This window comes from Plectrocnemia conspersa, unplaced genomic scaffold (assembly GCF_051122295.1).
Source record: "Plectrocnemia conspersa isolate PC_06_02 unplaced genomic scaffold, ASM5112229v1 ptg000010l, whole genome shotgun sequence".
NCBI classification, from domain to species: Eukaryota; Metazoa; Arthropoda; class Insecta; order Trichoptera; family Polycentropodidae; genus Plectrocnemia; species Plectrocnemia conspersa.
In genome coordinates this window covers 3,272,156-3,284,338 of record NW_028277174.1, presented here as the reverse complement: position 1 = coordinate 3,284,338, position 12,183 = coordinate 3,272,156, and the positions used below count along the sequence as shown (strand labels likewise).

Below are 12,183 nucleotides of genomic sequence, written 5' to 3'. Positions count from 1 at the left end.
CTGCAAAAGAAACAAGAGGTAAAAATCTAAATAAATTTTAAGAGAACTACAGTTTTTTTTTAAGTTGTATGCTATGATAATATCTTGTAAATTTAATTCTAAATCTAACAAATTTAATTTAAAGTAACCTTACGTTTTATAACTATTACTTAGGGTTAAATTGACCACTGCTTAGTTTGCAAAACATTGTTATGTGTGAAATTTAACTGATGTAAATTTTAAATTAAAGTTTATAGATTATATTAGAATAAGTTAATACATACAAAAACCTTATATGTTATTGAAACTGAACCAAAGTTCAAATCTGATCTTTAAAAATATATTTAAATCCATTCACTTATAAATATTACAAAAATATACTAAGCGAATGGTTTTTCTAAAAGTTTTTCACGTGGTCAAAGTCACTCGTATAAATTTTCATACAATATGAGCTAACAAATATTTTATGAACAATATTTTTTGCCGGTATGCTTAAAAATAAAATATTCCGTACATGTAATTTTAAGAAGCTTTTTTATTCGAGTTAAAATTAATATAGTAAACTCCCATATCCATATATAACCAATTAGGTTCGTAGGGAATAATACAATAAAAATTTAATAATTGCTTTAAAACTTGTCTGAATACATACATACACGATATTTATATTTTTTAAGATTTTTAAATATCATTATTTTGTACATGTTCATAGATTTTTTATATAATATATGGAAGACTTTTAATGATATTTATAAAGAGAAAAAAATCAACGATAATTATCTATAAAATAAGGAGAAGCTAAGAAAACGAAAAAAATATTAATATTATTACTCGTCGCACGACGACGAGCGGTGGTACACGCGGACGTTTATCAACGCGAGAATATTTCGTAATGCGAATTATCTGTACCTACACAACTGTACTTATAATAATTTCTAAAAGTTTATTAGCAAAAAAAAAGTATGATATTTTATTATTTTATTCATCTACAATTTTTACGTCCGTTCCTATAAACGAGTAGATCTAGACAGTTTTCCTGATTTTTCTAATTGATAGATTGAAAGATAATGTTGTAAAAGTAAATGATTTTGTGTATTGTTAATTTAATGCTATCAGTGAAATACTGCAAATATTCCATTTTAATAGTATTATATTTTAACTATTTACTGATATTAATATTTTTTATTAATTATTGTTAAAAAATCACTAAACTGATTTTATGTATGTATGTCTCCTATGTTAGCTAAGAATTGAGGCATGTTTTGTCGGCGTAACAAACAAACAATTATGCGTATCCGAGCAGACGACCTTGTGCCATTTACATTAATATTTCAGAATAAAAGCATTGAAACTGTTGAACTTTACTTTACAACCGAGCAATACTGCATTATTAAATGCACATTTTAAAGAATAGCGACATTACTAAATTTAAAACATATTAGTTTTTTGTTGTTGTATTTAAAACATCATAAATAATGACCTTAGCAAACTTTCAAAAACCATAAACAGTGATTATGTTATGTCTTATTCCTTGTCGTCATCATACAACAACCACAATGATTTCACTTACAAAAAGCTACTCAGAATACTCATAAACAAAAAATCAATCTCGAATCACACATTTCATTGAATGACGACGTTGCCAATATTACCGATTTAAAATCTACCGAGAGTCAAATAAAATATGTATTAGACAAAAAATATTTCGATTCTGCCTCAGATCATCAAATTTAGTCAGAGGATCAAGGATCTTTTTTATATTAATTCTAATGTCATATTTTCGCGTTCATATACCAAATTAATGATGATGTTAACAATACTGATTTACGCAATTATACAATCTAATAAGATATTTATTAGACAATAGCAAAGAGTCTGGTTTAGCCCCAAATCATCGATATTGGTCAAAAGACCAAAGACAGTAAGGGACGTTATAATTAATTCTCAAGGTCGTACTGAATCACTCTCTATTGGCTTTATTCAGAACTAGCACTTCGCTTCAGACTTGGAACAATTCCATAGATCAGCAAAGTCGCAACAAGCGGAGCTGAGATGGCCCTTAGAGGCTTGAAAAAGCAGCAGCGTTCATTTTGACCGTTCGATCAGGTCTAATTAAGCAATCACCTAATATCTAGAGTTAAAATTTATTTATGATACGACTTGAAGATTACCAAGATGCAGTACAAGATGCGAGAACCGACAGTATTACATTTATAATTAAAATAAAAATATACTCTATCCAATAACGTGTCGTTAAAAAAATCTAAATAAACTGTAGTGATTTGAACCACCTGCAAAATTCATTTAGAGATCACTATAAATACCATTTACCATTATTTTAAAATGATTTAAATACACTCCATGTATTCTAATTTGTTCGATTTCTAAAATTTAGATGTGAATATCTGTTATTCAATGGTATACATGTTTACTAATTATAGATAAACGTTAGCTAATGTAAATTTAAAAAATAGAATAATAGAGGTAAGGTTAAAATAGCCCAAATATTTCAATTTCCGGTATGAAATTTTATTAATTTCTTCCTCAGCGACACGTTTCGGATATCGTGTCAATTTCCATACATCATATTAAATTTTTAAGCGTCTCACGAACGTATCACCGAGAAAATTCTCAACATTCGCGCCTCCACTTTGCGAAATTTAATATGCGATAATGCACACATGTACATACACATAATAATAGCACACACGTGTTTGCGCCACAGCTTATTAAAAAATATGCCACTCGACATTTTTTGCATCGTTCTCTTTTAATACGTCCTACTCTTTAAAGATTCACGTGCTTTAATTTTTAAAATACTCAACACATTCGCATCAAGTTTAGTCGAAGCAAGATAATTAATATTAATATATACTCAACATTTGAATATGCGTATTTTTTGCAGTTGAATCAGATATAACATTCTGTTTTATAATAAAAAGCAAGCCTCGTTAATTCGTTTCTGAAATTACGTTACACATACATATGTATGGGATATGTCAAAAGAACAAAGATCAGAGATATGTATGTCGAATTTGTGTTAGCATTGTTACATTGTACTACCCACAATAAAGTTCCCTGAATGTTGTAATTTTTCCTGGATTTTCTCTGAGAGTACTACGTGACAGATTGTGCACAAATATTATTTTTAATATTTTATAGTAATTATTTTTTAACATATTTTTCAACTTGTTTGACAATAACGTAACACATTAAATTGAGTATTTCTTTGTGTGTGTTTTTATTTGACAATAGTGAAATATTAAAAAGCGAACGATTTATTCTCGAAACAATTTCGAGAATAGCAAAGTGCTTATTTGACGTAAAAAGATTTCTTTACAGCTTTTTATATTAAATAATATTCTATAATACAATATTAAATCTGAGTGAAGTCTCAATAAATTATGTCATGATATATAAAAATCACTTGTATATATTGTTTCTGATTTCTTAGCATTAATATATCTCATCTCGAAAATAAATGCTAATAAGATACTTAAATATATTAATTTCGCTTAATATTTACATTTTATTAAGACTTTTCAACAATAAAATAAGCAATATTTTAATATACTACGTATTTAATAATATAAAGTTAACATTTAAATACATTTTTTTATTATAAAATCATTAGCAACCGATTTGCGTTAAATTTGAGAGAACGTAGATTTTAACGATCAAAATAATCAAGTAGCGTTTGTGTTACGTTTTTATTACTTATTTCACCGATAATCTTTTCAAAATTAAATTAACAAAGATGATTTTGCGACAAAGTTTAATTTCTATTTTGGCTGTACGCCGGTTGTGACTTAAAGTTGTGTTTAAAATTTAAAATGTGTACAAAATCATTTTGGCCGGCGGAAAAAAACTCCATACTCAAAATTTAGGACTTCTGTTTTTTTGTAAATATGTCTTTATATTTATTTAAATCCATGTTTTGCAACTCATATTCAACATATTGCTACTCTTTTGCAGACAATGTAAAATTTTACAGTTTAATAATTGAAACAACGTACATTAAATAATTGAATTTAAAAAAACATATAAAATCCCTGTTTGCTACTTTTTAGTCTTTTTTAAATTATTAAACACAAATTTTAGGATTTTTTCAAAAATATTAATTACAATATTTTTCTGTTAAAATTTCAATAGTTTATTGTATTTTATTTAGTCTCAACTATTTGTAAACACTATTTCTATTAAAAGATTTTTAAATATATAAATTCACAATCTTTTCAATATGTCTTATTATTTATTTCATTTTTTTTACATCCACACATCTGTAATCGATATAGTTTTAAAATTGGAATTGTGTATGTTTTTTCATCTTAATAATATGATAATACTTTTTCAGTATTATTACATTAAGTCTTTTCAAAATTTGTGGGAATAAGCATATTTTAACTATAAATTGCAAACTTTTTAGTATATTTTCAGAAACATTTCTTATGAAGTAAGAAATCGTTATTTTTTCTTTGGAAACGATCGAGAATAATTTCTCGAGCAGAAACATTACTTGTATATTTATTAATTTATCGTACTTCAAAATTAAACTTAGTTTAATAAAGTATTTATATTTTAATATAAACATTTAATTGATAAAATGTAATGAAATTATAATTAAGCGTTGCAATATTTTATTTTTAATTAGAATTACGTAATCCTTGATAATATACATATTTTGATTTATATGTTATCTAATTAAGTTTCGATTAAAAAATAACGAGCATCCGCGCTAATATAATTGACAGTTTAACGCAGTCGTATAGGCCGGCGAAAAATAATTAAGTACACCGGCTAGTCAAAATCTGCTTGAAATTATTACTTTTTAGCTAAACTTTGCTAACAATTCAGGTCTATCTTATTATGTAAACATTCATTTAAATATCTGTATTTCGCAACTGATTATTATTTTGGCAGGCGGGGAAAAAATTTGTACACCAGCTAGTAAAAATTATTGATTGAATTTTGAATAATGACTGCAAAAAGACCTTTATAAATATGTCTTCTACAACTCGAATTATGTAAAACATTAATTAAAAATTTTAATATTTTACAGATTATGTAAGAATAAATATATTGTATTTAAATTTTAATAATAATTATATAACTGCGTTAAATTAATTGTGAAAGTTTAGCTCTATCTACATTAAATTAATAGCTCATTTATTTGTATGGTTCATCGTTTTTTAAAACGCTATATAAATATTAAAAATATGGTGTCTTATCCATTGATCATACAACATTGAAAGCATACATTAACATAGTTCCTATAAGCTAAATAAATTTGTTTTTAATTTTTCTGTATATTTTACATGGCAATATAAAATCAAGATTATTTTTAATTTGACAAAAATTTCAATCTAAATGGATGTTTTAGTGATATGTATTTAAACTGTATAATACCTAAAAATACACTATTAACCCTTTATTTGCCAAGCTAATATTTTAATGTCAATATATTACATAATAAAAATATGTTACTTAGTTCTAAAAAAATAATCTATAGCTTAATAAAAACGTAATGGATTTTTTTGACAATGTTGACATCGTATCACGCAATTTTCGCTTAAGTAGCAAAAGTCCGTAAATACGAGTTTGGCAAGTTAAGGGTTAAATCCAAAACTCGTATTTACAAAAATATACTACTTCTAGTATATAAAGGATGCTTTATTCTTTTTTATTAAAAAGCATTATTATAAACAAAAACTTGTTTTAAAAAACAAACTTTCGAAAGAGAATTATATTTAAAACATTGCCATTAAGCAAAAACTTTTAATATTATTGGTTTCCATAAGCTTTTTTATGAAAATACATATAAAATGCTTGACACAGCTCATTGCGGATCAGCGAAAGTAGAGTTGAAAGACCAGAGAAACTTACACATTTATACATATCTAAGAATTCAGAGATGCAAGATTACCACTACAAGGACTTTGTGCTTGAGCGCCTGCTAAAACACTTTTGATCAAAATAAACTGACACCTAAAAATAAATCTTAATAAAAAACAACCACCTAGCACTATAATGCAAAAGCATAATTTTCTGTTTTTTTAAATGCTTCTCGAAGAGAAATCGATAAAATCAAACAAATGCACTAATTAAATCAAATCCTTAAAAAACAATAAATCACGAATTACATGTTATAAAACTTTTAAATAAACATACATTTAAGCAAATAAATGCAAACTAGGCGCTCTTGTGTAATAAAGTGGTTAAAATTTTAAGTAGAATAAATACAGATCATTTTAATAAAGACGGGTAAGAAGAAATTATTCGTAGAAGCAAGCAACACGAATATTTATGGCAAATAAGTCATTATAGCTGAATACCCCTAAAGGTAAATAATATGAAAAAGCTTAAATAATTATGCTTGCACCAGATGCAATTTTATGATGGCTAAAGGTTAATTATAAGGATGAAAAACAACTAAAATATTTATGGCAACAAAGTCATTATGGCTGACCACCCTTAAAGGTAAATAATATAAAAAATCTTAAATCATTATTTTTTCACCAGATGCAATTTTATGATGACTAAAGGTCTATCATAAGGGTGAAAAACAAACGAATATTTATGGCAACAAAGTCATTATGGCTGACCACCTTTAAAGGTAAATAATATGAAAATGCTTAAATACTAATTACACTTGTACCAGATGCAATTTTGTGATGACTAAAAGCCTATCATAAAAGTAGAAACCTCGTTTAACCTAATTGCTTAAGATGATAAAAACATACACATGATTTGTTAGAGCTACTGAACATTAATTATCGTTACAACTCCAGATACTTTTACGAATTTTATTAGGGTAAAATGAATTACTTTTTGAAATACTAAACATAAAAAAAAGATTCATGAAGCATTTCATTAGCTGGCTAATTATAAGTTTAAATATAGAATGCATACGTTTTTAGATTATAAAAGATTTTCCTCGATAAAATTAATTTATTATAAATTGCCAATAGTTTATTGATAATGTATCGTTTTTAATCTTATATTAAGATTGTATATTTTATATGTTGTATTACGCTATTTCTCTATTTTAGTCCTCCCCTTTTTGCTGTTTCTGTCAATGCATGCATATCCAGAGGGTTATATAATATATAAGGTGATTTTCGACCGGATTATATAAGCAAAACCCTTGTTCCAACGACCTGGATCTGATTTCCAGGTCTCGCATAAAACTTTCCCCAATTCCATCACACAGGTCGACCTCTATCCGTCCGCGAATAATCTGCCAAACGAAAGGAAAAGCCGAAAAAGACGTCAGCTTCCGATATCAACGTCCATCAATAAATCGATGTCGGTCGCTCTCCCACCCCGCCGTTAATAAATCAAGCGAAAAACATAAATTGATTTTTATCTGTGACAGCCACGTCAAAGTTGAGCAGCAGCGGCTTTCAATTACAGCCCGCGGTCCGATCGCGGCAACCAGATACGCCTCGATGTCATACGAGACGCTCGTCTTAACGTAATTTTGCCGTGTGTGCTATTTCGTTAGTAACAAAATAACCAACAATTGTGAATGTCGTATGTCATTAGGTGAATATTTCGTGTGTGTGATAAGAATAATTAATAGTCATTGGGGTTAGGGGAAGGGGTGTAAATGTGACTTTGTCAAAGGCAAATTAATTTTACGCTTGTCATTTTTATGACAGTTATATGAGTCAAATAAATTTTACTATCAATCAAAACAAACACAATGTATCAGTGGTATAAAGCATAGTTGACTAGTATTATATAATAAATTTTCAATGATGTTTATTAACTCAGACCAAAATTTTCATAAAGGCGAAAAACTGCATGAAAAAAGTAAATGGCAGTTATACATTTTATTATAACATAGCCCGTAACCATTGGATCGACAAATAATGTACTAATAATTATAGACATGTCATAAATGCTTGTTTAATACATTCATAACCACATAAAAGACACAAAAGGAAGATCGGAATTAATGATAAATAAATAAATAAAATTTAAACCGATCATGACATATTGAATTTTTTTATAACTACACGGAGTAATTTTGTGATGAATAATCAAAATAAAATCAATTATGACATATATTGATTATCATAGATTTACAAACTTTAATTCCAATCTAATATCTGACTACTTAATTCGTAATTATTGATTGTGTTTACTTGGTTGTGTAGCATTGTTGCAACGAAAGATTTACAATAAATAAATTATTTTGTGTAATAACACACAAATGACAAATCAATACCAACTTCAAAATATATACATTTTAAAATATTACTTTATCCCCTAAGAAACAAATGTTTTCATTGTCACTGTACAAACGTGAAAGAGTGCAATTCGGTTAATAATGCAGTTAAAAGCTGAAGCGTTTTTAATCCTCTCGGAAAAACTTTTCCAATTCCGATTCGCAAACCCTCTGTGTATTATAATGATGCAAAAAAAATTCACCCCGTCATATTTTCTTTCTTCTGGGACCCTCCTTAGAAGTACCCTCCAAATAATGTCAGTCTGAAGATACTTAGAAATCAATTAATTCGAGGGGAAAAACGTTTTATCATTGTTGTTTCATATTTGCTTAAAATAATATATTTATTTTACAATAAATTTTATTTTTATCTAGAAGCTGTCAGTTATTTGATATTGATGTAATCGAACATCAATAACGTTTCATCTCGATTATAATATTAATTTTGTATAAAATATTAATAAAATATTGTGGGTAGCAAAGGCACAATATTCAAATTACAAAAAAAAAAAAAAAACTAACGTGCCTTTAATTTTTTTTAAAAAAAACATTAAAACGTAAATATAGCATAATTTTGCATATTAAATATTTTGATAAAAGTATTCAGTTCACTGCATTCTTTTTTTCATTGAAATATTGTTTAATTTTTTTATTAGATTATTAACGTATATTGATTATGATACACGACACTTTTGATAGAGAATATCGCGTTGATATTTTTTGAGATAATGAGATCATAGTTAATCTTACTTTTTAATTTAAGACAAATATAAATATATATGTGTGTGAAATTTAAATAATAACGTTGCATAAATATCACGATATATTATTTATGATATGGCAGTAAAATACCAAAGAAAATAATAATACATTTTATGTATATCAGAAACTGTTTTATTGCCAGCTATATTTAATATAAAATATTTATGTTATAAAACTATCGATTACTACCTCATATATAGCAACAACTAACTAGATAATTTTGATATAAAAAAAATTTAAAAAAATAAAACCTTTTTAATGCATTAAATAGTAATATAATTATGGCATTTTTTAATAGTAAAATATATTAAATATTTTGCGTTAAATACCCAAAAAAATTGACAGCGCTGCAAGATTCTTTATTGAATTTTTTTCTAAAGTCTGTGCTAATTTAATGTGAGTGAGATATAAGAGCGTACGCACCGCACGCTCTTGTCTCTCACTCACTCTCATCTCTTAACATACGAGCGAGCGAAAGAGAAAGTTTCTCACCGTACGCGCCTCGACAACACAGTTTTTACAGATCTGAATAGCTTAAACTTAAATTTACAAGGTTTCGGCACAAGTTTTTACGGTTTTTTTTTGTTTTGATACATAAAAGCCTTTTTTAAGTGAGATGTAGAGACTACAGCTAAATATTTTTTTATTAAATTAAATTTTCCTTAAGTAAAAAAGTATCACAACTGCACAAAATAAAATAGAACCCACGCATAAAAAATACAAACATATTTTAAATCGTTATGTGACTAGTTCGGCGAAAGATTTTAACAATTTAAAAGCTTGGAACAGAAAATTAAAATAAATAAAAATTCTGATGTAGTCTATCATAATTTAGTAACTAAGTGGTTTCAAATGAATGTAAATTGATGATTTGAGGGGGGGAAATGCAGAATTTCTAGACAGCATCTGGGGTCAAGTTGTTCACTTAAAGTCCAAACTTAAGAATCTAGAAAGAAATCGTTTAAAATATGAAAGAAAGTGCCACCACAAACAAAAAACTTGGTATGCTTAAAACCGATTACCAGACATTTTGAACATCCTGAAAAATCTAGCGAAGGCTTTACTCACAGTTTTTTCTTATATGTACTTTTTTGAAACCTTATTCTCGGCGTTATATAATATTAAGACCAATAAAAGAAACTGATAATTGAGACTTGAAGTGCATGAAGTAGCAACCTTCAATTGAAGATTTTTTTAATAGCAATTTAATAAATAAAAAAGACACTAATTTATTTATTAAAAAATGTTATATATAGCTTTTTTAATAAATAAAAATATTACAAAATTATAGACATTTTTAGATGTGAAACTGGAACAATTAAAAATGTAAGAGAGCTTATTTTTCAGAATATTTTTACAAATTAAATTACGCTAATATTCAATTAAATATTTAAACCAGAACAGATAATATACATTAAATAAAATGGAGACACCTAAAAGATGTCAGTTGCATTTTACTCAAAACAGAAAAGAAGCATTCGATAATATTGCAATTACTCGGCTTAACAAGTGCGTATTCCTTAGCGATTTTAACCGTAAACAACCGTAGTGTTTGATAGTATGAAAATCTGCATCCAAAACAATATATTAACATACAAAATTTCACGCATTCTTAAGCAACAAATATTTATTCTTTTTTTTACTTGGATCATTATTTAAGGACATTTCTCTTTAGAGCTAATTTTCACACCTTAGCAAGCAAAATCTAAAATAAATATTTTTTTATAAATTATATTTTATTACAAATTTAATTGAATCACCAAAGCTTGCCACTTTTAATGGATAAAACCAAAGCTTTTACAGCCGAGAGAGGTTTGTAAATAAGCTTTCGAAAGAATAGCCCATAAAAATCGGTTCAACTATGAAAAAATTGATAGTTAATTTATGTTACCAGATTAACGATAACTACATAACGTCATCATAGTAATAAAAACCAATGAACGTATAAACAATTTTGTAGTAACTGAGTTGTAAATTCACATAACATAATGTACTTTTTGAGCAATAAATATACCAGTCAGTAAGACACACATTACGTATCTTAATACTTAAAATAAAACTCCTTAATCCGCCTTTTCTTACCCTTCTGGAGTAAAAATATTTAAGATATGAAAGTAAAAATAAAATCTAGTCATAATTAAATAATATTTGAATGTTATTCTAGCGAAAAAAATATCTGCCGAATTAAATGTTTTGTTATATGATTGTTTTATGTTATAAAAAAACAATATAAACTTTCTATGCTGTTTATTTTAGCTTAAAAAACATTAGAGCATTAAATTTTTCAGACTTTAAGTCAGTGGGAAGCTTAATTTTAATTAAAGCTGCTGCCAAAAAGACTATGTATGTTAAAAAAATATTATCATAATAAATTACATTACACAGACTCGGTTCAATTTAAAGGGGATAAAAATACAATATCAGTCATTAAGAAGTCTACAGCTGCACAATATTTACTCTAAAATATGAAGAATTTCTGGAATTTCTTCAATTACAATTACATTTCTTCAATTGCATTAATATAAATATTTAACATGTAGCTAAAACTACTGACTTGATTGCATAAATGAGCTCAATATACATATAAAAAATTCTATCAATAATGCGTCTTTAGCAAATTTAATTATTCTGCCCTGAAAAACAAATAATACGGGGATGTTTTACCGTAGCGAATAAAATTATTTGTTATTAATAATAAAGGGTTTTTAAAGTATTTTTTTAAATATGAAAATAATCTTTAAAAATATATCACAAAACAATTTTTTAAATATAAATTTTCTAGTCGAGTGCTTTATTTGAAGTTTATGTCATACAATGTACTGCTTATATAAATATGACATGTATTTGTTTATTATAGCATGTCGATAATGTTTATTTAGTACAAAATGGCGTAGTACACCCTCCATAGTAATTCAGCGCCCCATACACAACCTAATAAAGCCACTCGTTTTTTTTTTCTTTCTTTAGGAAAAAATGTTTAAGCCCGACGACATTTATGGCGTTGTTGCACTAACAAATGGCCGCGCTTTTGAAGCACTTTATTTTTATGAAAACGAAAAATGGAATAAACGCACACCGACAAAGAGCGGGCGGTATAACAGCGCGCAACGCCCGTATAAACATGTCAAAGGTTAAAGCCTTAATTAATTCGCGCTTTCGCCTCGTTCTTCTCACAGTTAAAAAAACAATTTGAGTAGAAATATATTTTT

The 12,183-nt window shown here is 26.9% G+C and overlaps 1 protein-coding gene across 15 annotated transcripts in view; it reads right to left on the bottom strand.

Moving 5' to 3' along the window:
* LOC148230353 (uncharacterized) overlaps window positions 1-12,183 on the bottom strand; it is a 76,719-nt gene that overhangs the window by 34,352 nt on the left and 30,184 nt on the right. The window lies entirely within an intron of this gene.